At 64.9% G+C, this 25,057-nt stretch overlaps 2 non-coding genes across 2 annotated transcripts in view; both read left to right on the forward strand.

Moving 5' to 3' along the window:
• The first annotated feature begins 21,414 nt into the window (after window positions 1-21,414).
• LOC142793459 (small subunit ribosomal RNA) lies at window positions 21,415-23,229 on the forward strand. Its single transcript, XR_012891553.1, has one exon. It is a non-coding gene; the product is annotated as a small subunit ribosomal RNA (ribosomal RNA).
• A 1,719-nt stretch (window positions 23,230-24,948) lies between these two features.
• LOC142793464 (5.8S ribosomal RNA) overlaps window positions 24,949-25,057 on the forward strand; it is a 153-nt gene continuing 44 nt past the window's right edge. The window contains exon 1 of the ribosomal RNA XR_012891558.1: window positions 24,949-25,057. This exon is cut by the window's right edge and continues 44 nt beyond it. This is a non-coding gene — a ribosomal RNA (5.8S ribosomal RNA).

Consider the following 25,057-nt stretch of genomic DNA (forward strand, 5'->3'; position numbering starts at 1 on the left):
GTTTTTTGCGCCGCCCCGGCTGACGCGGTTTTTGCCGCCCCGGCTGACGCAGTTCGGACTTAGCACTTTTCGGCTGTGCCTGGCTGGCGGCCCACTCACTCGATCGCCATGTCTGTTTGCCACAGTTTTCCCGGTGGTGCCGCACCCGGGCTCGCCCCGGCTGACGCAGTTTTCGCGCCGCCCCGGCTGACGCGGTTTCGTGCCGCCCCGGCAGACGCGGTTTTCGCGCCGCCCCGGCTGACGCGGTTTCGTGCCGCCCCGGCAGACGCAGTTCGGACTTAGCACTTTTCGGCTGTGCCTGGCTGGCGGCCCACTCACTCGATCGCCATGTCTGTTTGCCACAGTTTTCCCGGTGGTGCCGCACCCGGGCTCGCCCCGGCTGACGCAGTTTTCGCGCCGCCCCGGCTGACGCGGTTTCGTGCCGCCCCGGCAGACGCGGTTTTCGCGCCGCCCCGGCTGACGCGGTTTCGTGCCGCCCCGGCAGACGCAGTTCGGACTTAGCACTTTTCGGCTGTGCCTGGCTGGCGGCCCACTCACTCGATCGCCATGTCTGTTTGCCACAGTTTTCCCGGTGGTGCCGCACCCGGGCTCGCCCCGGCAGACGCGTTTTTTTTTTTCTTTCGCCCCGGCTGACGCAGTTTTCGCGCCGCCCCGGCTGACGCGGTTTCGTGCCGCCCCGGCAGACGCGGTTTTTTTGCGCCGCCCCGGCTGACGCGGTTTTTGCCGCCCCGGCTGACGCAGTTCGGACTTGGCACTTTTTGGCTGAGCCTGGCTGGTGGCCCACTCACTCGATCGCCATGTCTGTTAGCCACAGTTTTCCCGGTGGTGCCGCACCCGGGCTCGCCCCGGCTGACGCAGTTTTCGCGCCGCCCCGGCAGACGCGGTTTTCGCGCCGCCCCGGCTGACGCGGTTTTTGCCGCCCCGGCTGACGCAGTTCGGACTTGGCACTTTTTGGGCTGAGCCTGGCTGGCGGCCCACTCACTCGATCGCCATGTCTGTTTGCCACAGTCTTCCCGGTGGTGCCGCACCCGGGCTCGCCCCGGCAGACGCGTTTTTTTTTTCTTTCGCCCCGGCAGACGTGGTTCCCCCCCCCCCTTTTCGCTCGCCCCGGCTGACGAGGTTTTCGCGCCGCCCCGGCTGACGCAGTTTTCGCGCCGCCCCGGCTGACGCGGTTTCGTGCCGCCCCGGCTGACGCGGTTTTCGCGCCGCCCCGGCTGACGCGGTTTTTGCGTCGCCCCGGCTGACACGGTTCGGACTTTGCACTTTTCGGCTGTGCCTGGCTGGCGGCCCACTCACTCGATCGCCATGTCTGTTTGCCACAGTTTTCCCGGTGGTGCCGCACCCGGGCTCGCCCCGGCTGACGCAGTTTTCGCGCCGCCCCGGCTGACGCGGTTTCGTGCCGCCCCGGCAGACGCGGTTTTCGCGCCGCCCCGGCTGACGCGGTTTCGTGCCGCCCCGGCAGACGCAGTTCGGACTTAGCACTTTTCGGCTGTGCCTGGCTGGCGGCCCACTCACTCGATCGCCATGTCTGTTTGCCACAGTTTTCCCGGTGGTGCCGCACCCGGGCTCGCCCCGGCTGACGCAGTTTTCGCGCCGCCCCGGCTGACGCGGTTTCGTGCCGCCCCGGCAGACGCGGTTTTCGCGCCGCCCCGGCTGACGCGGTTTCGTGCCGCCCCGGCAGACGCAGTTCGGACTTAGCACTTTTCGGCTGTGCCTGGCTGGCGGCCCACTCACTCGATCGCCATGTCTGTTTGCCACAGTTTTCCCGGTGGTGCCGCACCCGGGCTCGCCCCGGCAGACGCGTTTTTTTTTTTCTTTCGCCCCGGCTGACGCAGTTTTCGCGCCGCCCCGGCTGACGCGGTTTCGTGCCGCCCCGGCAGACGCGGTTTTTTGCGCCGCCCCGGCTGACGCGGTTTTTGCCGCCCCGGCTGACGCAGTTCGGACTTAGCACTTTTCGGCTGTGCCTGGCTGGCGGCCCACTCACTCGATCGCCATGTCTGTTTGCCACAGTTTTCCCGGTGGTGCCGCACCCGGGCTCGCCCCGGCTGACGCAGTTTTCGCGCCGCCCCGGCTGACGCGGTTTCGTGCCGCCCCGGCAGACGCGGTTTTCGCGCCGCCCCGGCTGACGCGGTTTCGTGCCGCCCCGGCAGACGCAGTTCGGACTTAGCACTTTTCGGCTGTGCCTGGCTGGCGGCCCACTCACTCAATCGCCATGTCTGTTTGCCACAGTTTTCCCGGTGGTGCCGCACCCGGGCTCGCCCCGGCTGACGCAGTTTTCGCGCCGCCCCGGCTGACGCGGTTTCGTGCCGCCCCGGCAGACGCGGTTTTCGCGCCGCCCCGGCTGACGCGGTTTCGTGCCGCCCCGGCAGACGCAGTTCGGACTTAGCACTTTTCGGCTGTGCCTGGCTGGCGGCCCACTCACTCGATCGCCATGTCTGTTTGCCACAGTTTTCCCGGTGGTGCCGCACCCGGGCTCGCCCCGGCAGACGCGTTTTTTTTTTTTCTTTCGCCCCGGCTGACGCAGTTTTCGCGCCGCCCCGGCTGACGCGGTTTCGTGCCGCCCCGGCAGACGCGGTTTTTTGCGCCGCCCCGGCTGACGCGGTTTTTGCCGCCCCGGCTGACGCAGTTCGGACTTAGCACTTTTCGGCTGTGCCTGGCTGGCGGCCCACTCACTCGATCGCCATGTCTGTTTGCCACAGTTTTCCCGGTGGTGCCGCACCCGGGCTCGCCCCGGCTGACGCAGTTTTCGCGCCGCCCCGGCTGACGCGGTTTCGTGCCGCCCCGGCAGACGCGGTTTTCGCGCCGCCCCGGCTGACGCGGTTTCGTGCCGCCCCGGCAGACACAGTTCGGACTTAGCACTTTTCGGCTGTGCCTGGCTGGCGGCCCACTCACTCGATCGCCATGTCTGTTTGCCACAGTTTTCCCGGTGGTGCCGCACCCGGGCTCGCCCCGGCTGACGCAGTTTTCGCGCCGCCCCGGCTGACGCGGTTTCCTGCCGCCCCGGCAGACGCGGTTTTCGCGCCGCCCCGGCTGACGCGGTTTCGTGCCGCCCCGGCAGACGCAGTTCGGACTTAGCACTTTTCGGCTGTGCCTGGCTGGCGGCCCACTCACTCAATCGCCATGTCTGTTTGCCACAGTTTTCCCGGTGGTGCCGCACCCGGGCTCGCCCCGGCTGACGCAGTTTTCGCGCCGCCCCGGCTGACGCGGTTTCGTGCCGCCCCGGCAGACGCGGTTTTCGCGCCGCCCCGGCTGACGCGGTTTCGTGCCGCCCCGGCAGACGCAGTTCGGACTTAGCACTTTTCGGCTGTGCCTGGCTGGCGGCCCACTCACTCGATCGCCATGTCTGTTTGCCACAGTTTTCCCGGTGGTGCCGCACCCGGGCTCGCCCCGGCAGACGCGTTTTTTTTTTTTCTTTCGCCCCGGCTGACGCAGTTTTCGCGCCGCCCCGGCTGACGCGGTTTCGTGCCGCCCCGGCAGACGCGGTTTTTTGCGCCGCCCCGGCTGACGCGGTTTTTGCCGCCCCGGCTGACGCAGTTCGGACTTAGCACTTTTCGGCTGTGCCTGGCTGGCGGCCCACTCACTCGATCGCCATGTCTGTTTGCCACAGTTTTCCCGGTGGTGCCGCACCCGGGCTCGCCCCGGCTGACGCAGTTTTCGCGCCGCCCCGGCTGACGCGGTTTCGTGCCGCCCCGGCAGACGCGGTTTTCGCGCCGCCCCGGCTGACGCGGTTTCGTGCCGCCCCGGCAGACGCAGTTCGGACTTAGCACTTTTCGGCTGTGCCTGGCTGGCGGCCCACTCACTCGATCGCCATGTCTGTTTGCCACAGTTTTCCCGGTGGTGCCGCACCCGGGCTCGCCCCGGCTGACGCAGTTTTCGCGCCGCCCCGGCTGACGCGGTTTCGTGCCGCCCCGGCAGACGCGGTTTTCGCGCCGCCCCGGCTGACGCGGTTTCGTGCCGCCCCGGCAGACGCAGTTCGGACTTAGCACTTTTCGGCTGTGCCTGGCTGGCGGCCCACTCACTCGATCGCCATGTCTGTTTGCCACAGTTTTCCCGGTGGTGCCGCACCCGGGCTCGCCCCGGCAGACGCGTTTTTTTTTTTCTTTCGCCCCGGCTGACGCAGTTTTCGCGCCGCCCCGGCTGACGCGGTTTCGTGCCGCCCCGGCAGACGCGGTTTTTTTGCGCCGCCCCGGCTGACGCGGTTTTTGCCGCCCCGGCTGACGCAGTTCGGACTTGGCACTTTTTGGCTGAGCCTGGCTGGTGGCCCACTCACTCGATCGCCATGTCTGTTAGCCACAGTTTTCCCGGTGGTGCCGCACCCGGGCTCGCCCCGGCTGACGCAGTTTTCGCGCCGCCCCGGCAGACGCGGTTTTCGCGCCGCCCCGGCTGACGCGGTTTTTGCCGCCCCGGCTGACGCAGTTCGGACTTGGCACTTTTTGGGCTGAGCCTGGCTGGCGGCCCACTCACTCGATCGCCATGTCTGTTTGCCACAGTCTTCCCGGTGGTGCCGCACCCGGGCTCGCCCCGGCAGACGCGTTTTTTTTTTCTTTCGCCCCGGCAGACGTGGTTCCCCCCCCCCCCTTTTCGCTCGCCCCGGCTGACGAGGTTTTCGCGCCGCCCCGGCTGACGCAGTTTTCGCGCCGCCCCGGCTGACGCGGTTTCGTGCCGCCCCGGCTGACGCGGTTTTCGCGCCGCCCCGGCTGACGCGGTTTTTGCGTCGCCCCGGCTGACACGGTTCGGACTTTGCACTTTTCGGCTGTGCCTGGCTGGCGGCCCACTCACTCGATCGCCATGTCTGTTTGCCACAGTTTTCCCGGTGGTGCCGCACCCGGGCTCGCCCCGGCTGACGCAGTTTTCGCGCCGCCCCGGCTGACGCGGTTTCGTGCCGCCCCGGCAGACGCGGTTTTCGCGCCGCCCCGGCTGACGCGGTTTCGTGCCGCCCCGGCAGACGCAGTTCGGACTTAGCACTTTTCGGCTGTGCCTGGCTGGCGGCCCACTCACTCGATCGCCATGTCTGTTTGCCACAGTTTTCCCGGTGGTGCCGCACCCGGGCTCGCCCCGGCTGACGCAGTTTTCGCGCCGCCCCGGCTGACGCGGTTTCGTGCCGCCCCGGCAGACGCGGTTTTCGCGCCGCCCCGGCTGACGCGGTTTCGTGCCGCCCCGGCAGACGCAGTTCGGACTTAGCACTTTTCGGCTGTGCCTGGCTGGCGGCCCACTCACTCGATCGCCATGTCTGTTTGCCACAGTTTTCCCGGTGGTGCCGCACCCGGGCTCGCCCCGGCAGACGCGTTTTTTTTTTTCTTTCGCCCCGGCTGACGCAGTTTTCGCGCCGCCCCGGCTGACGCGGTTTCGTGCCGCCCCGGCAGACGCGGTTTTTTGCGCCGCCCCGGCTGACGCGGTTTTTGCCGCCCCGGCTGACGCAGTTCGGACTTAGCACTTTTCGGCTGTGCCTGGCTGGCGGCCCACTCACTCGATCGCCATGTCTGTTTGCCACAGTTTTCCCGGTGGTGCCGCACCCGGGCTCGCCCCGGCTGACGCAGTTTTCGCGCCGCCCCGGCTGACGCGGTTTCGTGCCGCCCCGGCAGACGCGGTTTTCGCGCCGCCCCGGCTGACGCGGTTTCGTGCCGCCTCGGCAGACGCAGTTCGGACTTAGCACTTTTCGGCTGTGCCTGGCTGGCGGCCCACTCACTCGATCGCCATGTCTGTTTGCCACAGTTTTCCCGGTGGTGCCGCACCCGGGCTCGCCCCGGCTGACGCAGTTTTCGCGCCGCCCCGGCTGACGCGGTTTCGTGCCGCCCCGGCAGACGCGGTTTTCGCGCCGCCCCGGCTGACGCGGTTTCGTGCCGCCCCGGCAGACGCAGTTCGGACTTAGCACTTTTCGGCTGTGCCTGGCTGGCGGCCCACTCACTCGATCGCCATGTCTGTTTGCCACAGTTTTCCCGGTGGTGCCGCACCCGGGCTCGCCCCGGCAGACGCGTTTTTTTTTTCTTTCGCCCCGGCTGACGCAGTTTTCGCGCCGCCCCGGCTGACGCGGTTTCGTGCCGCCCCGGCAGACGCGGTTTTTTTGCGCCGCCCCGGCTGACGCGGTTTTTGCCGCCCCGGCTGACGCAGTTCGGACTTGGCACTTTTTGGCTGAGCCTGGCTGGTGGCCCACTCACTCGATCGCCATGTCTGTTAGCCACAGTTTTCCCGGTGGTGCCGCACCCGGGCTCGCCCCGGCTGACGCAGTTTTCGCGCCGCCCCGGCAGACGCGGTTTTCGCGCCGCCCCGGCTGACGCGGTTTTTGCCGCCCCGGCTGACGCAGTTCGGACTTGGCACTTTTTGGGCTGAGCCTGGCTGGCGGCCCACTCACTCGATCGCCATGTCTGTTTGCCACAGTCTTCCCGGTGGTGCCGCACCCGGGCTCGCCCCGGCAGACGCGTTTTTTTTTTCTTTCGCCCCGGCAGACGTGGTTCCCCCCCCCCCCTTTTCGCTCGCCCCGGCTGACGAGGTTTTCGCGCCGCCCCGGCTGACGCAGTTTTCGCGCCGCCCCGGCTGACGCGGTTTCGTGCCGCCCCGGCTGACGCGGTTTTCGCGCCGCCCCGGCTGACGCGGTTTTTGCGTCGCCCCGGCTGACACGGTTCGGACTTTGCACTTTTCGGCTGTGCCTGGCTGGCGGCCCACTCACTCGATCGCCATGTCTGTTTGCCACAGTTTTCCCGGTGGTGCCGCACCCGGGCTCGCCCCGGCTGACGCAGTTTTCGCGCCGCCCCGGCTGACGCGGTTTCGTGCCGCCCCGGCAGACGCGGTTTTCGCGCCGCCCCGGCTGACGCGGTTTCGTGCCGCCCCGGCAGACGCAGTTCGGACTTAGCACTTTTCGGCTGTGCCTGGCTGGCGGCCCACTCACTCGATCGCCATGTCTGTTTGCCACAGTTTTCCCGGTGGTGCCGCACCCGGGCTCGCCCCGGCAGACGCGTTTTTTTTTTCTTTCGCCCCGGCTGACGCAGTTTTCGCGCCGCCCCGGCTGACGCGGTTTCGTGCCGCCCCGGCAGACGCGGTTTTTTGCGCCGCCCCGGCTGACGCGGTTTTTGCCGCCCCGGCTGACGCAGTTCGGACTTAGCACTTTTCGGCTGTGCCTGGCTGGCGGCCCACTCACTCGATCGCCATGTCTGTTTGCCACAGTTTTCCCGGTGGTGCCGCACCCGGGCTCGCCCCGGCTGACGCAGTTTTCGCGCCGCCCCGGCTGACGCGGTTTCGTGCCGCCCCGGCAGACGCGGTTTTCGCGCCGCCCCGGCTGACGCGGTTTCGTGCCGCCCCGGCAGACGCAGTTCGGACTTAGCACTTTTCGGCTGTGCCTGGCTGGCGGCCCACTCACTCGATCGCCATGTCTGTTTGCCACAGTTTTCCCGGTGGTGCCGCACCCGGGCTCGCCCCGGCTGACGCAGTTTTCGCGCCGCCCCGGCTGACGCGGTTTCGTGCCGCCCCGGCAGACGCGGTTTTCGCGCCGCCCCGGCTGACGCGGTTTCGTGCCGCCCCGGCAGACGCAGTTCGGACTTGGCACTTTTTGGGCTGAGCCTGGCTGGCGGCCCACTCACTCGATCGCCATGTCTGTTTGCCACAGTCTTCCCGGTGGTGCCGCACCCGGGCTCGCCCCGGCAGACGCGTTTTTTTTTTCTTTCGCCCCGGCTGACGCAGTTTTCGCGCCGCCCCGGCTGACGCGGTTTCGTGCCGCCCCGGCAGACGCGGTTTTTTGCGCCGCCCCGGCTGACGCGGTTTTTGCCGCCCCGGCTGACGCAGTTCGGACTTAGCACTTTTCGGCTGTGCCTGGCTGGCGGCCCACTCACTCGATCGCCATGTCTGTTTGCCACAGTTTTCCCGGTGGTGCCGCACCCGGGCTCGCCCCGGCTGACGCAGTTTTCGCGCCGCCCCGGCTGACGCGGTTTCGTGCCGCCCCGGCAGACGCGGTTTTCGCGCCGCCCCGGCTGACGCGGTTTCGTGCCGCCCCGGCAGACGCAGTTCGGACTTAGCACTTTTCGGCTGTGCCTGGCTGGCGGCCCACTCACTCGATCGCCATGTCTGTTTGCCACAGTTTTCCCGGTGGTGCCGCACCCGGGCTCGCCCCGGCTGACGCAGTTTTCGCGCCGCCCCGGCTGACGCGGTTTCGTGCCGCCCCGGCAGACGCGGTTTTCGCGCCGCCCCGGCTGACGCGGTTTCGTGCCGCCCCGGCAGACGCAGTTCGGACTTGGCACTTTTCGGCTGTGCCTGGCTGGCGGCCCACTCACTCGATCGCCATGTCTGTTTGCCACAGTTTTCCCGGTGGTGCCGCACCCGGGCTCGCCCCGGCAGACGCGTTTTTTTTTTCTTTCGCCCCGGCTGACGCAGTTTTCGCGCCGCCCCGGCTGACGCGGTTTCGTGCCGCCCCGGCAGACGCGGTTTTTTTGCGCCGCCCCGGCTGACGCGGTTTTTGCCGCCCCGGCTGACGCAGTTCGGACTTGGCACTTTTTGGCTGAGCCTGGCTGGTGGCCCACTCACTCGATCGCCATGTCTGTTAGCCACAGTTTTCCCGGTGGTGCCGCACCCGGGCTCGCCCCGGCTGACGCAGTTTTCGCGCCGCCCCGGCAGACGCGGTTTTCGCGCCGCCCCGGCTGACGCGGTTTTTGCCGCCCCGGCTGACGCAGTTCGGACTTGGCACTTTTTGGGCTGAGCCTGGCTGGCGGCCCACTCACTCGATCGCCATGTCTGTTTGCCACAGTCTTCCCGGTGGTGCCGCACCCGGGCTCGCCCCGGCAGACGCGTTTTTTTTTTCTTTCGCCCCGGCAGACGTGGTTCCCCCCCCCCCCCCTTTTCGCTCGCCCCGGCTGACGAGGTTTTCGCGCCGCCCCGGCTGACGCAGTTTTCGCGCCGCCCCGGCTGACGCGGTTTCGTGCCGCCCCGGCTGACGCGGTTTTCGCGCCGCCCCGGCTGACGCGGTTTTTGCGTCGCCCCGGCTGACACGGTTCGGACTTTGCACTTTTCGGCTGTGCCTGGCTGGCGGCCCACTCACTCGATCGCCATGTCTGTTTGCCACAGTTTTCCCGGTGGTGCCGCACCCGGGCTCGCCCCGGCTGACGCAGTTTTCGCGCCGCCCCGGCTGACGCGGTTTCGTGCCGCCCCGGCAGACGCGGTTTTCGCGCCGCCCCGGCTGACGCGGTTTCGTGCCGCCCCGGCAGACGCAGTTCGGACTTAGCACTTTTCGGCTGTGCCTGGCTGGCGGCCCACTCACTCGATCGCCATGTCTGTTTGCCACAGTTTTCCCGGTGGTGCCGCACCCGGGCTCGCCCCGGCTGACGCAGTTTTCGCGCCGCCCCGGCTGACGCGGTTTCGTGCCGCCCCGGCAGACGCGGTTTTCGCGCCGCCCCGGCTGACGCGGTTTCGTGCCGCCCCGGCAGACGCAGTTCGGACTTAGCACTTTTCGGCTGTGCCTGGCTGGCGGCCCACTCACTCGATCGCCATGTCTGTTTGCCACAGTTTTCCCGGTGGTGCCGCACCCGGGCTCGCCCCGGCAGACGCGTTTTTTTTTTCTTTCGCCCCGGCTGACGCAGTTTTTGCGCCGCCCCGGCTGACGCGGTTTTTGCGCCGCCCCGGCTGACGCGGTTTTCGCGCCGCCCCGGCTGACGCGGTTTTCGCGCCGCCCCGGCTGACGCGGTTTTTGCGTCGCCCCGGCTGACGCGGTTCGGACTTTGCACTTTTTGGCTCACCCCGGCTGGCGGCCCACTCACTCGATCGCCAGGTCTGTTTGCCCCGGTGGTTCCACCGCCAGGCTTAAGCGCGAACTTTTTTTGTTTGTTTTCTTTTGATTAAGCGCAAGCTTTTTTCTTTGTTTTCTTTTGATTAAGCGCGGGCTTTTTTCTTTGTTTTTTTTTTTTATTTCGCCCCGGCAGACGCGGTTTTTGCGCCGCCCCGGCTGACGCGGTTTTTGCCGCCCCGGCTGACGCAGTTCGGACTTAGCACTTTTCGGCTGTGCCTGGCTGGCGGCCCACTCACTCGATCGCCATGTCTGTTTGCCACAGTTTTCCCGGTGGTGCCGCACCCGGGCTCGCCCCGGCTGACGCAGTTTTCGCGCCGCCCCGGCTGACGCGGTTTCGTGCCGCCCCGGCAGACGCGGTTTTCGCGCCGCCCCGGCTGACGCGGTTTCGTGCCGCCCCGGCAGACGCAGTTCGGACTTAGCACTTTTCGGCTGTGCCTGGCTGGTGGCCCACTCACTCGATCGCCATGTCTGTTTGCCACAGTTTTCCCGGTGGTGCCGCACCCGGGCTCGCCCCGGCTGACGCAGTTTTCGCGCCGCCCCGGCTGACGCGGTTTCGTGCCGCCCCGGCAGACGCGGTTTTCGCGCCGCCCCGGCTGACGCGGTTTCGTGCCGCCCCGGCAGACGCAGTTCGGACTTAGCACTTTTCGGCTGTGCCTGGCTGGCGGCCCACTCACTCAATCGCCATGTCTGTTTGCCACAGTTTTCCCGGTGGTGCCGCACCCGGGCTCGCCCCGGCTGACGCAGTTTTCGCGCCGCCCCGGCTGACGCGGTTTCGTGCCGCCCCGGCAGACGCGGTTTTCGCGCCGCCCCGGCTGACGCGGTTTCGTGCCGCCCCGGCAGACGCAGTTCGGACTTAGCACTTTTCGGCTGTGCCTGGCTGGCGGCCCACTCACTCGATCGCCATGTCTGTTTGCCACAGTTTTCCCGGTGGTGCCGCACCCGGGCTCGCCCCGGCAGACGCGTTTTTTTTTTCTTTCGCCCCGGCTGACGCAGTTTTCGCGCCGCCCCGGCTGACGCGGTTTCGTGCCGCCCCGGCAGACGCGGTTTTTTGCGCCGCCCCGGCTGACGCGGTTTTTGCCGCCCCGGCTGACGCAGTTCGGACTTAGCACTTTTCGGCTGTGCCTGGCTGGCGGCCCACTCACTCGATCGCCATGTCTGTTTGCCACAGTTTTCCCGGTGGTGCCGCACCCGGGCTCGCCCCGGCTGACGCAGTTTTCGCGCCGCCCCGGCTGACGCGGTTTCGTGCCGCCCCGGCAGACGCGGTTTTCGCGCCGCCCCGGCTGACGCGGTTTCGTGCCGCCCCGGCAGACGCAGTTCGGACTTAGCACTTTTCGGCTGTGCCTGGCTGGCGGCCCACTCACTCGATCGCCATGTCTGTTTGCCACAGTTTTCCCGGTGGTGCCGCACCCGGGCTCGCCCCGGCAGACGCGTTTTTTTTTTTCTTTCGCCCCGGCTGACGCAGTTTTCGCGCCGCCCCGGCTGACGCGGTTTCGTGCCGCCCCGGCAGACGCGGTTTTTTTGCGCCGCCCCGGCTGACGCGGTTTTTGCCGCCCCGGCTGACGCAGTTCGGACTTGGCACTTTTTGGCTGAGCCTGGCTGGTGGCCCACTCACTCGATCGCCATGTCTGTTAGCCACAGTTTTCCCGGTGGTGCCGCACCCGGGCTCGCCCCGGCTGACGCAGTTTTCGCGCCGCCCCGGCAGACGCGGTTTTCGCGCCGCCCCGGCTGACGCGGTTTTTGCCGCCCCGGCTGACGCAGTTCGGACTTGGCACTTTTTGGGCTGAGCCTGGCTGGCGGCCCACTCACTCGATCGCCATGTCTGTTTGCCACAGTCTTCCCGGTGGTGCCGCACCCGGGCTCGCCCCGGCAGACGCGTTTTTTTTTTCTTTCGCCCCGGCAGACGTGGTTCCCCCCCCCCCTTTTCGCTCGCCCCGGCTGACGAGGTTTTCGCGCTGCCCCGGCTGACGCAGTTTTCGCGCCGCCCCGGCTGACGCGGTTTCGTGCCGCCCCGGCTGACGCGGTTTTCGCGCCGCCCCGGCTGACGCGGTTTTTGCGTCGCCCCGGCTGACACGGTTCGGACTTTGCACTTTTCGGCTGTGCCTGGCTGGCGGCCCACTCACTCGATCGCCATGTCTGTTTGCCACAGTTTTCCCGGTGGTGCCGCACCCGGGCTCGCCCCGGCTGACGCAGTTTTCGCGCCGCCCCGGCTGACGCGGTTTCGTGCCGCCCCGGCAGACGCGGTTTTCGCGCCGCCCCGGCTGACGCGGTTTCGTGCCGCCCCGGCAGACGCAGTTCGGACTTAGCACTTTTCGGCTGTGCCTGGCTGGCGGCCCACTCACTCGATCGCCATGTCTGTTTGCCACAGTTTTCCCGGTGGTGCCGCACCCGGGCTCGCCCCGGCTGACGCAGTTTTCGCGCCGCCCCGGCTGACGCGGTTTCGTGCCGCCCCGGCAGACGCGGTTTTCGCGCCGCCCCGGCTGACGCGGTTTCGTGCCGCCCCGGCAGACGCAGTTCGGACTTAGCACTTTTCGGCTGTGCCTGGCTGGCGGCCCACTCACTCGATCGCCATGTCTGTTTGCCACAGTTTTCCCGGTGGTGCCGCACCCGGGCTCGCCCCGGCTGACGCAGTTTTCGCGCCGCCCCGGCTGACGCGGTTTCGTGCCGCCCCGGCAGACGCGGTTTTCGCGCCGCCCCGGCTGACGCGGTTTCGTGCCGCCCCGGCAGACGCAGTTCGGACTTAGCACTTTTCGGCTGTGCCTGGCTGGCGGCCCACTCACTCAATCGCCATGTCTGTTTGCCACAGTTTTCCCGGTGGTGCCGCACCCGGGCTCGCCCCGGCTGACGCAGTTTTCGCGCCGCCCCGGCTGACGCGGTTTCGTGCCGCCCCGGCAGACGCGGTTTTCGCGCCGCCCCGGCTGACGCGGTTTCGTGCCGCCCCGGCAGACGCAGTTCGGACTTAGCACTTTTCGGCTGTGCCTGGCTGGCGGCCCACTCACTCGATCGCCATGTCTGTTTGCCACAGTTTTCCCGGTGGTGCCGCACCCGGGCTCGCCCCGGCAGACGCGTTTTTTTTTTCTTTCGCCCCGGCTGACGCAGTTTTCGCGCCGCCCCGGCTGACGCGGTTTCGTGCCGCCCCGGCAGACGCGGTTTTTTGCGCCGCCCCGACTGACGCGGTTTTTGCCGCCCCGGCTGACGCAGTTCGGACTTAGCACTTTTCGGCTGTGCCTGGCTGGCGGCCCACTCACTCGATCGCCATGTCTGTTTGCCACAGTTTTCCCGGTGGTGCCGCACCCGGGCTCGCCCCGGCTGACGCAGTTTTCGCGCCGCCCCGGCTGACGCGGTTTCGTGCCGCCCCGGCAGACGCGGTTTTCGCGCCGCCCCGGCTGACGCGGTTTCGTGCCGCCCCGGCAGACGCAGTTCGGACTTAGCACTTTTCGGCTGTGCCTGGCTGGCGGCCCACTCACTCGATCGCCATGTCTGTTTGCCACAGTTTTCCCGGTGGTGCCGCACCCGGGCTCGCCCCGGCTGACGCAGTTTTCGCGCCGCCCCGGCTGACGCGGTTTCGTGCCGCCCCGGCAGACGCGGTTTTCGCGCCGCCCCGGCTGACGCGGTTTCGTGCCGCCCCGGCAGACGCAGTTCGGACTTAGCACTTTTCGGCTGTGCCTGGCTGGCGGCCCACTCACTCGATCGCCATGTCTGTTTGCCACAGTTTTCCCGGTGGTGCCGCACCCGGGCTCGCCCCGGCAGACGCGTTTTTTTTTTTCTTTCGCCCCGGCTGACGCAGTTTTCGCGCCGCCCCGGCTGACGCGGTTTCGTGCCGCCCCGGCAGACGCGGTTTTTTTGCGCCGCCCCGGCTGACGCGGTTTTTGCCGCCCCGGCTGACGCAGTTCGGACTTGGCACTTTTTGGCTGAGCCTGGCTGGTGGCCCACTCACTCGATCGCCATGTCTGTTAGCCACAGTTTTCCCGGTGGTGCCGCACCCGGGCTCGCCCCGGCTGACGCAGTTTTCGCGCCGCCCCGGCAGACGCGGTTTTCGCGCCGCCCCGGCTGACGCGGTTTTTGCCGCCCCGGCTGACGCAGTTCGGACTTGGCACTTTTTGGGCTGAGCCTGGCTGGCGGCCCACTCACTCGATCGCCATGTCTGTTTGCCACAGTCTTCCCGGTGGTGCCGCACCCGGGCTCGCCCCGGCAGACGCGTTTTTTTTTTCTTTCGCCCCGGCAGACGTGGTTCCCCCCCCCCCTTTTCGCTCGCCCCGGCTGACGAGGTTTTCGCGCCGCCCCGGCTGACGCAGTTTTCGCGCCGCCCCGGCTGACGCGGTTTCGTGCCGCCCCGGCTGACGCGGTTTTCGCGCCGCCCCGGCTGACGCGGTTTTTGCGTCGCCCCGGCTGACACGGTTCGGACTTTGCACTTTTCGGCTGTGCCTGGCTGGCGGCCCACTCACTCGATCGCCATGTCTGTTTGCCACAGTTTTCCCGGTGGTGCCGCACCCGGGCTCGCCCCGGCTGACGCAGTTTTCGCGCCGCCCCGGCTGACGCGGTTTCGTGCCGCCCCGGCAGACGCGGTTTTCGCGCCGCCCCGGCTGACGCGGTTTCGTGCCGCCCCGGCAGACGCAGTTCGGACTTAGCACTTTTCGGCTGTGCCTGGCTGGCGGCCCACTCACTCGATCGCCATGTCTGTTTGCCACAGTTTTCCCGGTGGTGCCGCACCCGGGCTCGCCCCGGCTGACGCAGTTTTCGCGCCGCCCCGGCTGACGCGGTTTCGTGCCGCCCCGGCAGACGCGGTTTTCGCGCCGCCCCGGCTGACGCGGTTTCGTGCCGCCCCGGCAGACGCAGTTCGGACTTAGCACTTTTCGGCTGTGCCTGGCTGGCGGCCCACTCACTCGATCGCCATGTCTGTTTGCCACAGTTTTCCCGGTGGTGCCGCACCCGGGCTCGCCCCGGCAGACGCGTTTTTTTTTTTTTCTTTCGCCCCGGCTGACGCAGTTTTCGCGCCGCCCCGGCTGACGCGGTTTCGTGCCGCCCCGGCAGACGCGGTTTTTTGCGCCGCCCCGGCTGACGCGGTTTTTGCCGCCCCGGCTGACGCAGTTCGGACTTAGCACTTTTCGGCTGTGCCTGGCTGGCGGCCCACTCACTCGATCGCCATGTCTGTTTGCCACAGTTTTCCCGGTGGTGCCGCACCCGGGCTCGCCCCGGCTGACGCAGTTTTCGCGCCGCCCCGGCTGACGCGGTTTCGTGCCGCCCCGGCAGACGCGGTTTTCGCGCCGCCCCGGCTGACGCGGTTTCGTGCCGCCCCGGCAGACGCAGTTCGGACTTAGCACTTTTCGGCTGTGCCTGGCTGGCGGCCCACTCACTCGATCGCCATGTCTGTTTGCCACAGTTTTCCCGGTGGTGCCGCACCCGGGCTCGCCCCGGCTGACGCAGTTTTCGCGCCGCCCCGGCTGACGCGGTTTCGTGCCGCCCCGGCAGACGCGGTTTTCGCGCCGCCCCGGCTGACGCGGTTTCGTGCCGCCCCGGCAGACGCAGTTCGGACTTAGCACTTTTCGGCTGTGCCTGGCTGGCGGCCCACTCACTCGATCGCCATGTCTGTTTGCCACAGTTTTCCCGGTGGTGCCGCACCCGGGCTCGCCCCGGCAGACGCGTTTTTTTTTTCTTTCGCCCCGGCTGACGCAGTTTTCGCGCCGCCCCGGCTGACGCGGTTTCGTGCCGCCCCGGCAGACGCGGTTTTTTTGCGCCGCCCCGGCTGACGCGGTTTTTGCCGCCCCGGCTGACGCAGTTCGGACTTGGCACTTTTTGGCTGAGCCTGGCTGGTGGCCCACTCACTCGATCGCCATGTCTGTTAGCCACAGTTTTCCCGGTGGTGCCGCACCCGGGCTCGCCCCGGCTGACGCAGTTTTCGCGCCGCCCCGGCAGACGCGGTTTTCGCGCCGCCCCGGCTGACGCGGTTTTTGCCGCCCCGGCTGACGCAGTTCGGACTTGGCACTTTTTGGGCTGAGCCTGGCTGGCGGCCCACTCACTCGATCGCCATGTCTGTTTGCCACAGTCTTCCCGGTGGTGCCGCACCCGGGCTCGCCCCGGCAGACGCGTTTTTTTTTTCTTTCGCCCCGGCAGACGTGGTTCCCCCCCCCCCCCCTTTTCGCTCGCCCCGGCTGACGAGGTTTTCGCGCCGCCCCGGCTGACGCAGTTTTCGCGCCGCCCCGGCTGACGCGGTTTCGTGCCGCCCCGGCTGACGCGGTTTTCGCGCCGCCCCGGCTGACGCGGTTTTTGCGTCGCCCCGGCTGACACGGTTCGGACTTTGCACTTTTCGGCTGTGCCTGGCTGGCGGCCCACTCACTCGATCGCCATGTCTGTTTGCCACAGTTTTCCCGGTGGTGCCGCACCCGGGCTTGCCCCGGCAGACGCGTTTTTTTTTTCTTTTCGCCCCGGCTGACGCAGTTTTCGCCCCGCCCCGGCTGACGCGGTTTCGTGCCGCCCCGGCAGACGCGGTTTTTTGCGCCGCCCCGGCTGACGCGGTTTTTGCCGCCCCGGCTGACGCAGTTCGGACTTTGCACTTTTTGGCTGAGCCTGGCTGGCGGCCCACTCACTCGATCGCCATGTCTGTTTGCCACAGTTTTCCCGGTGGTGCCGCACCCGGGCTCGCCCCGGCAGACGCGTTTTTTTTTTTCCTTCGCCCCGGCAGACGTGGTTCCCCCCCCCCCCCTCCGTCTTTCTTTTTGTTTTTTTTTTTTCGCCGCGGCTGAAGTGGATTTTTCGGTGCCTCGACGCCCCGGTAGTCGCGGTTTTTCCGTTTCCGCACGGCCCCGGCTGACGCTGCTCGGTCACAGTCGCCTTTTGTGAGGATTGCAGACTTCTTGAGCGCGGGTGTTTTTTTTTTTGTTGTTGTTGTTGTTTTATTACGCATTCGCTCCAGCAGACGCTGTTTAGACTTTTTGTTTCCTCTTTTATCCTGCGACGAGGTGACGAGGTTTATTCGGTGCCCCGCCGCCCCGGCTGAAGTGATTTTTCCTGTCCCGTGCCGCCCCGGCTGACGCGGTTGGGACTTCGCGTTTGTTCGGCCGCCACGGGTTTTGGCGCACTCGCTCGGTTGCTTGTTGTTGCCACTTGTTGCGAACCCAGGTTTCTTGAGCGAGCGCGGGCGTTTTTTCTTCCTTTCTTTCTTTGTTCTATGTGTTAGCGAATCGGCCTTTAATATCACACGAGGACTCACAACCAACAATTTTCAGTTTGAAGTGTAAAAAATCTGCAGGTGTTGACGTAACTGACTTGCCCCGTACCCTTGAGTACATCCATGAAGTTCTCGTAGTACTACTAAATCGCATTATTCCAAGTGGAGAAATTCCCATAAACTTGCAAACCTCTACACGAAAATCGGTGCGCGTGATAAAGTTGAAAATTATCGTCCGATATCAAATGTGCCTTCTATAACACAAATTCTAGGAAAAAAAAAAAAAAAACACTTGTTCGCCGTTTTCTGCGCCGTGACTGGCAGCACTCCGGCGAAGCGAAACGGGGTCGATTCGAGCACGATATCGGCGTCTTTCGACGTGCTCGCCGGCGACCGTCGCACGAGTACGTCGCACGAGCGCGTCTGCCGGGGCGCCGTTTGCGAAGCCGACGCAAAAGTGGGAACCGCCGCTCGGATGATCGCCGCTTTCGGCAGAGTGAGTGTTGGCACTCCGGGGAAGCGAAACAGCGTGAATGCGCCCACGAAATCGGCGTATTTTGAAGTGCCCGCCGGCGACCGTCGCACGAGTACGGTAAACCGCGTCAGCCGGGGCGTAGTTCGGGACGCCGACGAAAAAGTGGGAAGCGCAACTCGGATCTTCGCCGTTTTTGCAGGAGTGAGTGGCGGCCCTCCTGCGAGACCAAGAAGCATCGATTCGTGCACGAATTCGGCGCCTTTCGACGTGATCGCCGGCGACCGTCGCTCGAGTAGGGCAAACCGCGTCTGCCGGGGCGGGCTTCGGGACGCCGATGCGAAAGTGGGAAACGCTGCTCGGATGTTCGCCGTTTTTGGCCGAGTGAGTGCTGGCACTCGGGCGAAGCCAAACGGGGCCGATTACGGCACGATATCGGCGTCTTTCGACGTGCCCGGCGGCGACCGTCGCACGAGTACGGTAAACCGCGTCAGCCCGGGCGGAGTTCGGGACGCCGATGCGAAAGTGGAGAACGCCGCTCGGATCTTCGCCGTTTTTGGAGGAGTGAGTGGCGGCACTCCGGAGAAGCCAAGGAGCGCCAATTAGCGCACGATATCGGCGTCTTTCGACGCGCTCGCCGGCGACCGTCGAACGAGTAGGGCAAACCGCGTCTGCCGGGGCGGGGTTTACGACGCCGACGCAAAAGTGGGAACCGCCGCTCGGATGTTGGCCGTTTTTGGCAGAGTGAGTGCTGGCACACCGGCGACGCGAAAGAGCGCGAAAGCGCCCACGAAAGTGGCGTATTTGGACGTGCTTGACGGCGACCGCTGCAGGAGTACGAAAAACCACGTCAGCCGGGGCGAGCGACCCACGGCGGTCTGGGTGCTTATCGCTGCTATTATAGGGGCACCCCGGCAGACGCAGAAAAAAAAAATTTTTTTTCGACCTTCTTTTTTGCTGGTCGAGCTCGGGTAACCCAGGTCGCAATGGGAGCCGCGCACGAAAGCGGCGTCGCGAGACGCGTTCGCGGTCGCTAGTCGCACGAGCTCGGCAACCGCGTCAGCCGGCGCGGAGTTCGGGATGCCGACGGCTAAGTGGGTACCGCTGCTCGGATGTTCGCCGTTTTTGGCCGAGTGAGTGCTGGCACTCCGGCGAAGCGAAACGGGGCCGATTCGGGCACGATATCGGCGTATTTCGACGTGCTCGCCGGCGACCGTCGCACGAGTACGGCAAAGCGCGTCTGCCGGGGCGAGGTTTGCGATGCCGACGAAAAAGTGGGAAGCGCCGCTCGGATCTTCGCCGTTTTTGCAGGAGTGAGTGGCGGCCCTCCTGCGAGACCAAGAAGCATCGACTCGCGCACGATATCGGTGTCTTTCGACGTGCCCGCCGGCCACCGCCGCACGAGTACGGCAAACCGCGTATGCCGGGGCGGGGTTGGCGACGCCGACGCAAAAGTGGGAACCGCCACTAGGATGTTCGCCGTTTTTGGCAGAGTGAGTGCTGGCACACCGGCGACGCGAAAGAGCGCGAAAGCGCCCACGAAAGTGGCGTATTTGGACGTGCTTGACGGCGACCGCTGCAGGAGTACGAAAAACCACGTCAGCCGGGGCGAGCGACCCACGGCGGTCTGGGTGCTTATCGCTGCTATTATAGGGGCACCCCGGCAGACGCAGAAAAAAAAAATTTTTTTTCGACCTTCTTTTTTGCTGGTCGAGCTCGGGTAACCCAGGTCGCAATGGGAGCCGCGCACGAAAGCGGCGTCGCGAGACGCGTTCGCGGTCGCTAGTCGCACGAGCTCGGCAACCGCGTCAGCCGGCGCGGAGTTCGGGATGCCGACGGCTAAGTGGGTACCGCTGCTCGGATGTTCGCCGTTTTTGGCCGAGTGAGTGCTGGCACTCCGGCGAAGCGAAACGGGGCCGATTCGGGCACGATATCGGCGTATTTCGACGTGCTCGCCGGCGACCGTCGCACGAGTACGGCAAAGCGCGTCTGCCGGGGCGAGGTTTGCGATGCCGACGAAAAAGTGGGAAGCGCCGCTCGGATCTTCGCCGTTTTTGCAGGAGTGAGTGGCGGCCCTCCTGCGAGACCAAGAAGCATCGACTCGCGCACGATATCGGTGTCTTTCGACGTGCCCGCCGGCCACCGCCGCACGAGTACGGCAAACCGCGTATGCCGGGGCGGGGTTGGCGACGCCGACGCAAAAGTGGGAACCGCCACTAGGATGTTCGCCGTTTTTGGCAGAGTGAGTGCTGGCACTCCGGCGAAGCGAAAGAGCGCGAATGCGCCCACGAAAGTGGCGTGTTTGGACGTGCTTGACGACGACCACCGCAGGAAAACGAAAAACCACGTCAGCCGGGGCGAGCGACCCATGGCGGTCTGGGTGCTTATCGCTGCTATTATAGGGGCACCCCGGCAGACGCAAAAAAAAAAAAATTTTTTTTCGACATTCTTTCTTGCTCGTCGACCTCGGGTGACCCAGGTCGCAGTGGGAGCCGCGCACGAAAGCGGCGTCGCGAGACGGCTTCGCGGTCGCTAGTCGCACGAGCTCGGCAACCGCGTCTGCCGGGGCGGAGTTCGGGACGCCGACGGCTAAGTGGGAACCGCCGCTCGGATGTTCGCCGTTTGTGGCCGAGTGAGTGCTGGCACTCCGGCGAAGCCAAACGGGGCCGATTCCGGCACGATATCGGCGTCTTTCTACGTGCTCGCCGGCGACCGTCGCACGAGTACGGCAAAGTGCGTCTGCCGGGGCGGGGTTTGCGACGCGTACGCAATAGTGAGAACCGTCGCTCGGATGTTCGTCGTCTTTCGCCGAGCCAGTGCTGGCACTCCGGCGAAGCCGAACGGAGCCGATTCGGGCACGATATCGGCGTCTTTCCACGTGCTCGCCGGCGACCGTCGCACGAGTACGGTAAACCGCGAAGTGCCGAAGTCGCCGAGCCCTTCGACTGAGCCGAACGGCGGACAGGGAACGTTGGTCGGCCGTTCTAACCTGTCGGTGCCACGCCGAGACGTCGTTAAGGAAAACCGCGTCGTGGGCCTCTACGACGCCGTCGAGTCGTTGTACGTTTGGTGTCCAGCGTGTCGGCGGCGAGTAGCGGACACGTCGTTCACGACTTCGGTCTTTCGCAGTCGACGCGAACTTGCGGAGAGTCGTGGTGCCTCACGTTTTCGGCAGAAACCGCGGCGGAATTTTCCCGTGCGTGCGCGCACGACCTCGGTGCTGTGCCGTCAGCGTAGTGTTGCACAAACTCGTGGCCTACCCAAGGTGCGGTACGTTTGCGGCCGTATCCTCGGTGGGAATTTCGTGAGTAGGGTCGCAAATTCTACGACCTCGGCGGGTTTGAGAGCGACGTAGACTTGTGGCACGCTCAACGTGCCACACGTTTCGGGGCACACCCGCGGTGAAATTTTCTCGAGTACGCTCGTATTAGTGCCCAAGGAGGTCTGGGTACTTATCGCTGCTATTATGTGGGGGTTCTCGTGAGCGGCGTACGCGAAAGCGACCGGGTGTCTGATATGCGGCGGGCTTCGGCCTCGTCAAGCGTGTCCTCGGGTCTGCTCCAGGGGAATCCACGGCAGTCGTCTGCAGCCTCATCCGCTTGATGCGTTAGGGGCTGGTTGTCGGACGGTGCCGTTTTACCACGATATCGAGGTGTGTTCCGTGTCGTCCTCGGGCGATTCAGATGCGAAAGCGCCGAAGACGCGGGCGTGACCCGTCGTCTGGCGGCTTTGCAGTCTCGGCTCCGTTGCTAGTTCCGGCCGGTCCACCGACAGTGCAGCGGGCTTGGGCAACCCGCACGGCGCGACCGAGTCGATGCAACGAAAAAGAGCGAGCATGAACGTGCTTCTTGCCGCACGGCTCCCACTCGTCTTTCGGGAAGGTTGTGCCGTAGCGAGCTCGAACGCCGTCATCTCGGAGTGCAAAATAAGCGTGTTGGGGCGCCTGAAGGTGGCCTCCGCCGCACACAGACTGCGTCCGGCCCGCCGAAGGCGAGGACGGACGCGCAGTCGAACGATTACCTGGTTGATCCTGCCAGTAATCATATGCTTGTCTCAAAGATTAAGCCATGCATGTCTAAGTACATGCCGAAATAAGGCGAAACCGCGAATGGCTCATTAAATCAGTTATGGTTCCTTAGATCGTTTCTTCCTACTTGGATAACTGTGGCAATTCTAGAGCTAATACATGCAGTGAGCCTGGAGCCCTTTGGGTAACGGGTGCTTTTATTAGACCAAGATCGATCGGGTTTCGGCCCGTATTGTGTGGTGACTCTGGATAACTTTGTGCTGATCGCATGGCCACGAGCCGGCGACGTTTCTTTCAAGTGTCTGCCTTATCAACTTTCGATGGTAGGTTACTTGCTTACCATGGTTGTTACGGGTAACGGAGAATCAGGGTTCGATTCCGGAGAGGGAGCCTGAGAAACGGCTACCACATCCAAGGAAGGCAGCAGGCGCGCAAATTACCCACTCCCGGCACGGGGAGGTAGTGACGAAAAATAACAATACGGGACTCTTTTGAGGCCCCGTAATTGAAATGAGTACACTCTAAATCCTTTAACGAGGATCAATTGGAGGGCAAGTCTGGTGCCAGCAGCCGCGGTAATTCCAGCTCCAATAGCGTATACTAAAGCTGCTGCGGTTAAAAAGCTCGTAGTTGGATCTCAGTTCCAGACGAGTAGTGCATCTACCCGATGCGACGGCTCGGACTGAACATCATGCCGGTTCTTTCTTGGTGCACTTCATTGTGTGCCTCGAGATGGCCGGTGCTTTTACTTTGAAAAAATTAGAGTGCTCAACGCAGGCGAGTCGCCTGAATAAACTTGCATGGAATAATAGAACAAGACCTCGTTTCTGTTCTGTTGGTTTTTGGAATACGAGGTAATGATTAAGAGGGACGGACGGGGGCATTCGTATTGCGGCGCTAGAGGTGAAATTCTTGGACCGTCGCAAGACGAACTACTGCGAAAGCATTTGCCAAGAATGTTTTCATTGATCAAGAACGAAAGTCAGAGGTTCGAAGGCGATCAGATACCGCCCTAGTTCTGACCATAAACGATGCCAACCAGCGATCCGCCTGAGTTACTCAAATGACTCGGCGGGCAGCTTCCGGGAAACCAAAGTATTTGGGTTCCGGGGGAAGTATGGTTGCAAAGCTGAAACTTAAAGGAATTGACGGAAGGGCACCACCAGGAGTGGAGCCTGCGGCTTAATTTGACTCAACACGGGAAAACTTACCCGGCCCGGACACTGGGAGGATTGACAGATTGAGAGCTCTTTCTTGATTCGGTGGATGGTGGTGCATGGCCGTTCTTAGTTGGTGGAGCGATTTGTCTGGTTAATTCCGATAACGAACGAGACTCTAGCCTATTAAATAGGTGCGGGGTTCCCAGCACCTTACAACCTTCTTAGAGGGACAAGCGGCTCCTAGCCGCACGAAACAGAGCAATAACAGGTCTGTGATGCCCTTAGATGTCCGGGGCCGCACGCGCGCTACACTGAAGGAAGCAGCGTGTCTTTATCCCTGTCTGAAAAGACTGGGTAACCCGTGGAACTTCTTTCGTGATTGGGATAGGGGCTTGCAATTGTTCCCCTTGAACGAGGAATTCCCAGTAAGCGCGAGTCATAAGCTCGCGTTGATTACGTCCCTGCCCTTTGTACACACCGCCCGTCGCTACTACCGATTGAATGATTTAGTGAGGTCTTCGGACCGATGTCCGGCGCGGCCTTTCGGTTGCGCCGGTCTGTTGGAAAGATGACCAAACTTGATCATTTAGAGGAAGTAAAAGTCGTAACAAGGTTTCCGTAGGTGAACCTGCGGAAGGATCATTAACGGATTGTGAAGGGTGAGCGCCTCAGCTGCGTCTGCGCCCGACACTTTCTGCCGCTGACCCCGTTTGGACGCGGGGTCGGCTTTTCCCCACGGGGCTGCCTGAATGTGGAGCGGCACCCCGTGACAAATTGTTGCGCCCAGCGGACGCCAACACCGCGACCTTGGACGGTCGGCCAGGTGGCGGACGCGGGTACAAACGGCGCAACGCACTCATAGGTCGGCTTTCGACCCGCCACTGCACCGTGGCTCGAAGCGCTCGAAATGCGCGACCCGACCGCTGCGGGACCGCCTAGTACTGTAAACAGGAGCGGCGGAGCGCGAACGGCGAGTCGTGGTTACGTCGGTAGAAGGCGAGGCTGCGCGTTCCCGAAACGCCAGCCGAGTGCCCTCCCGACCGTTCGAGCGTGCAAGAACGAGACCCGACAATCGCGCGGCGACTGCCAAGTACGAGAGGAACGGCACAAGCGTCGGCGGTCGGTCAAGGAACTGGCGATGTGACGGGTCCGCTGTGCACCAGTGCATACCGTCCCGCCGTCCGCGGCAAGCGCCTCCGCGTCCTCGGGTGACGGAGGCTGCCGGTCGGTTCTTGCAGGCGAGGGATCTCGCTGGCACCGGTTCGCGTTGACGCGCGGCCGGTCATGGCACGGCGATGCGACGGCCGAGGTGCGCAGTACTCGATGGAGGAACCGCACGCTCCGATGACCGTCCCGCCCTCCGCGGCGTATGCGTACCGACCGTAATGGTTGCAGCAGCGCCGGCCGGCTTTTGAATTCGCCACACGAAACACGGTGCGAGATCGCGGTTAGGGGAGCGTCGACGTTGCCAGGCGTTTTGCTTGCTGCCGAGGGAAAGGCGGCACGGCCACGTCGCGCTCGTCGCGATAAGCGGGTCTGCGCGCTTTGGGAAGGTGCCGCAACGACTTGCCGAAAGAGGAAGCACGGAAGAACGAGGGACTTGGACGTCCCGACAATTGAACGCACTTGCGGCCAGGCCCTTGCTGGCTTCGTTCTTCCGCCTCGAGTAGGCTCGTACGCGGCTCCGGCGCCGAAAGTGGTCCTTGGCACCGACTTCGGTGGACGTGGGAAGTGCCGCGCAAGTACGGCGCGCCTGGCTCCACCTGTTGGCTAAAGTAGGCAGCCGGATCGGAATTTTGGTGTGCGGTGGCAAACCGTGGATGCGAAAAAAGCTTGTGCGATTTCGTGGAACAAAAAGCGGGGGTCCCCCTTTTTATGCGGAGGAGACCGACCCGCCTGCCGTGGTGAACCGCGACGCCACGGTAAAAACGGGAGAGGCTTGTCGATGGGACCGTGCATCCTGCGCTCCACGGAGGCCGGGAGGCGGCCGCCCGAGGAAATGTGTAGCCGTCGAGGCCCGCATCTGCGTGCACTCTTATCCAAATGGGTGTACCGCAGGCATTTTCTGGTTAGGCGGGCCAATGAGAGCGAGCACACAACGATACCTACGGGTCCGGCTTGGAGAACCGGCTTCGACGCCTCCCGAGTATTTATAGAGGGGTGGACCACGAAAGCACTCGCAAGTAGCGAAAGCGAAACGCCGTCCGAAACACACCGTTTGCTCGATTTGCGGCAGCCGAAAAAGGCGCGGCAGAGTTTTGGAGTCCAAGCGTGCGCTGAAAAGCGCCCTTCTTGGCCACTGTTTGGCCGAGTGCCAGAAACGTTTGGTTTTGACTGTACGGAATTGAACAAACACTTTTTCACGACTCTAAGCGGTGGATCACTCGGTTCTCGGGTCGATGAAGAACGCAGCCAGCTGCGAGACTTGGTGTGAATTGCAGGACACACTGAGCACTGATTCTTTGAACGCACA

The sequence above is a fragment of the Rhipicephalus microplus genome, unplaced genomic scaffold (assembly GCF_043290135.1).
Source record: "Rhipicephalus microplus isolate Deutch F79 unplaced genomic scaffold, USDA_Rmic scaffold_300, whole genome shotgun sequence".
NCBI classification, from domain to species: domain Eukaryota; kingdom Metazoa; phylum Arthropoda; class Arachnida; order Ixodida; family Ixodidae; genus Rhipicephalus; species Rhipicephalus microplus.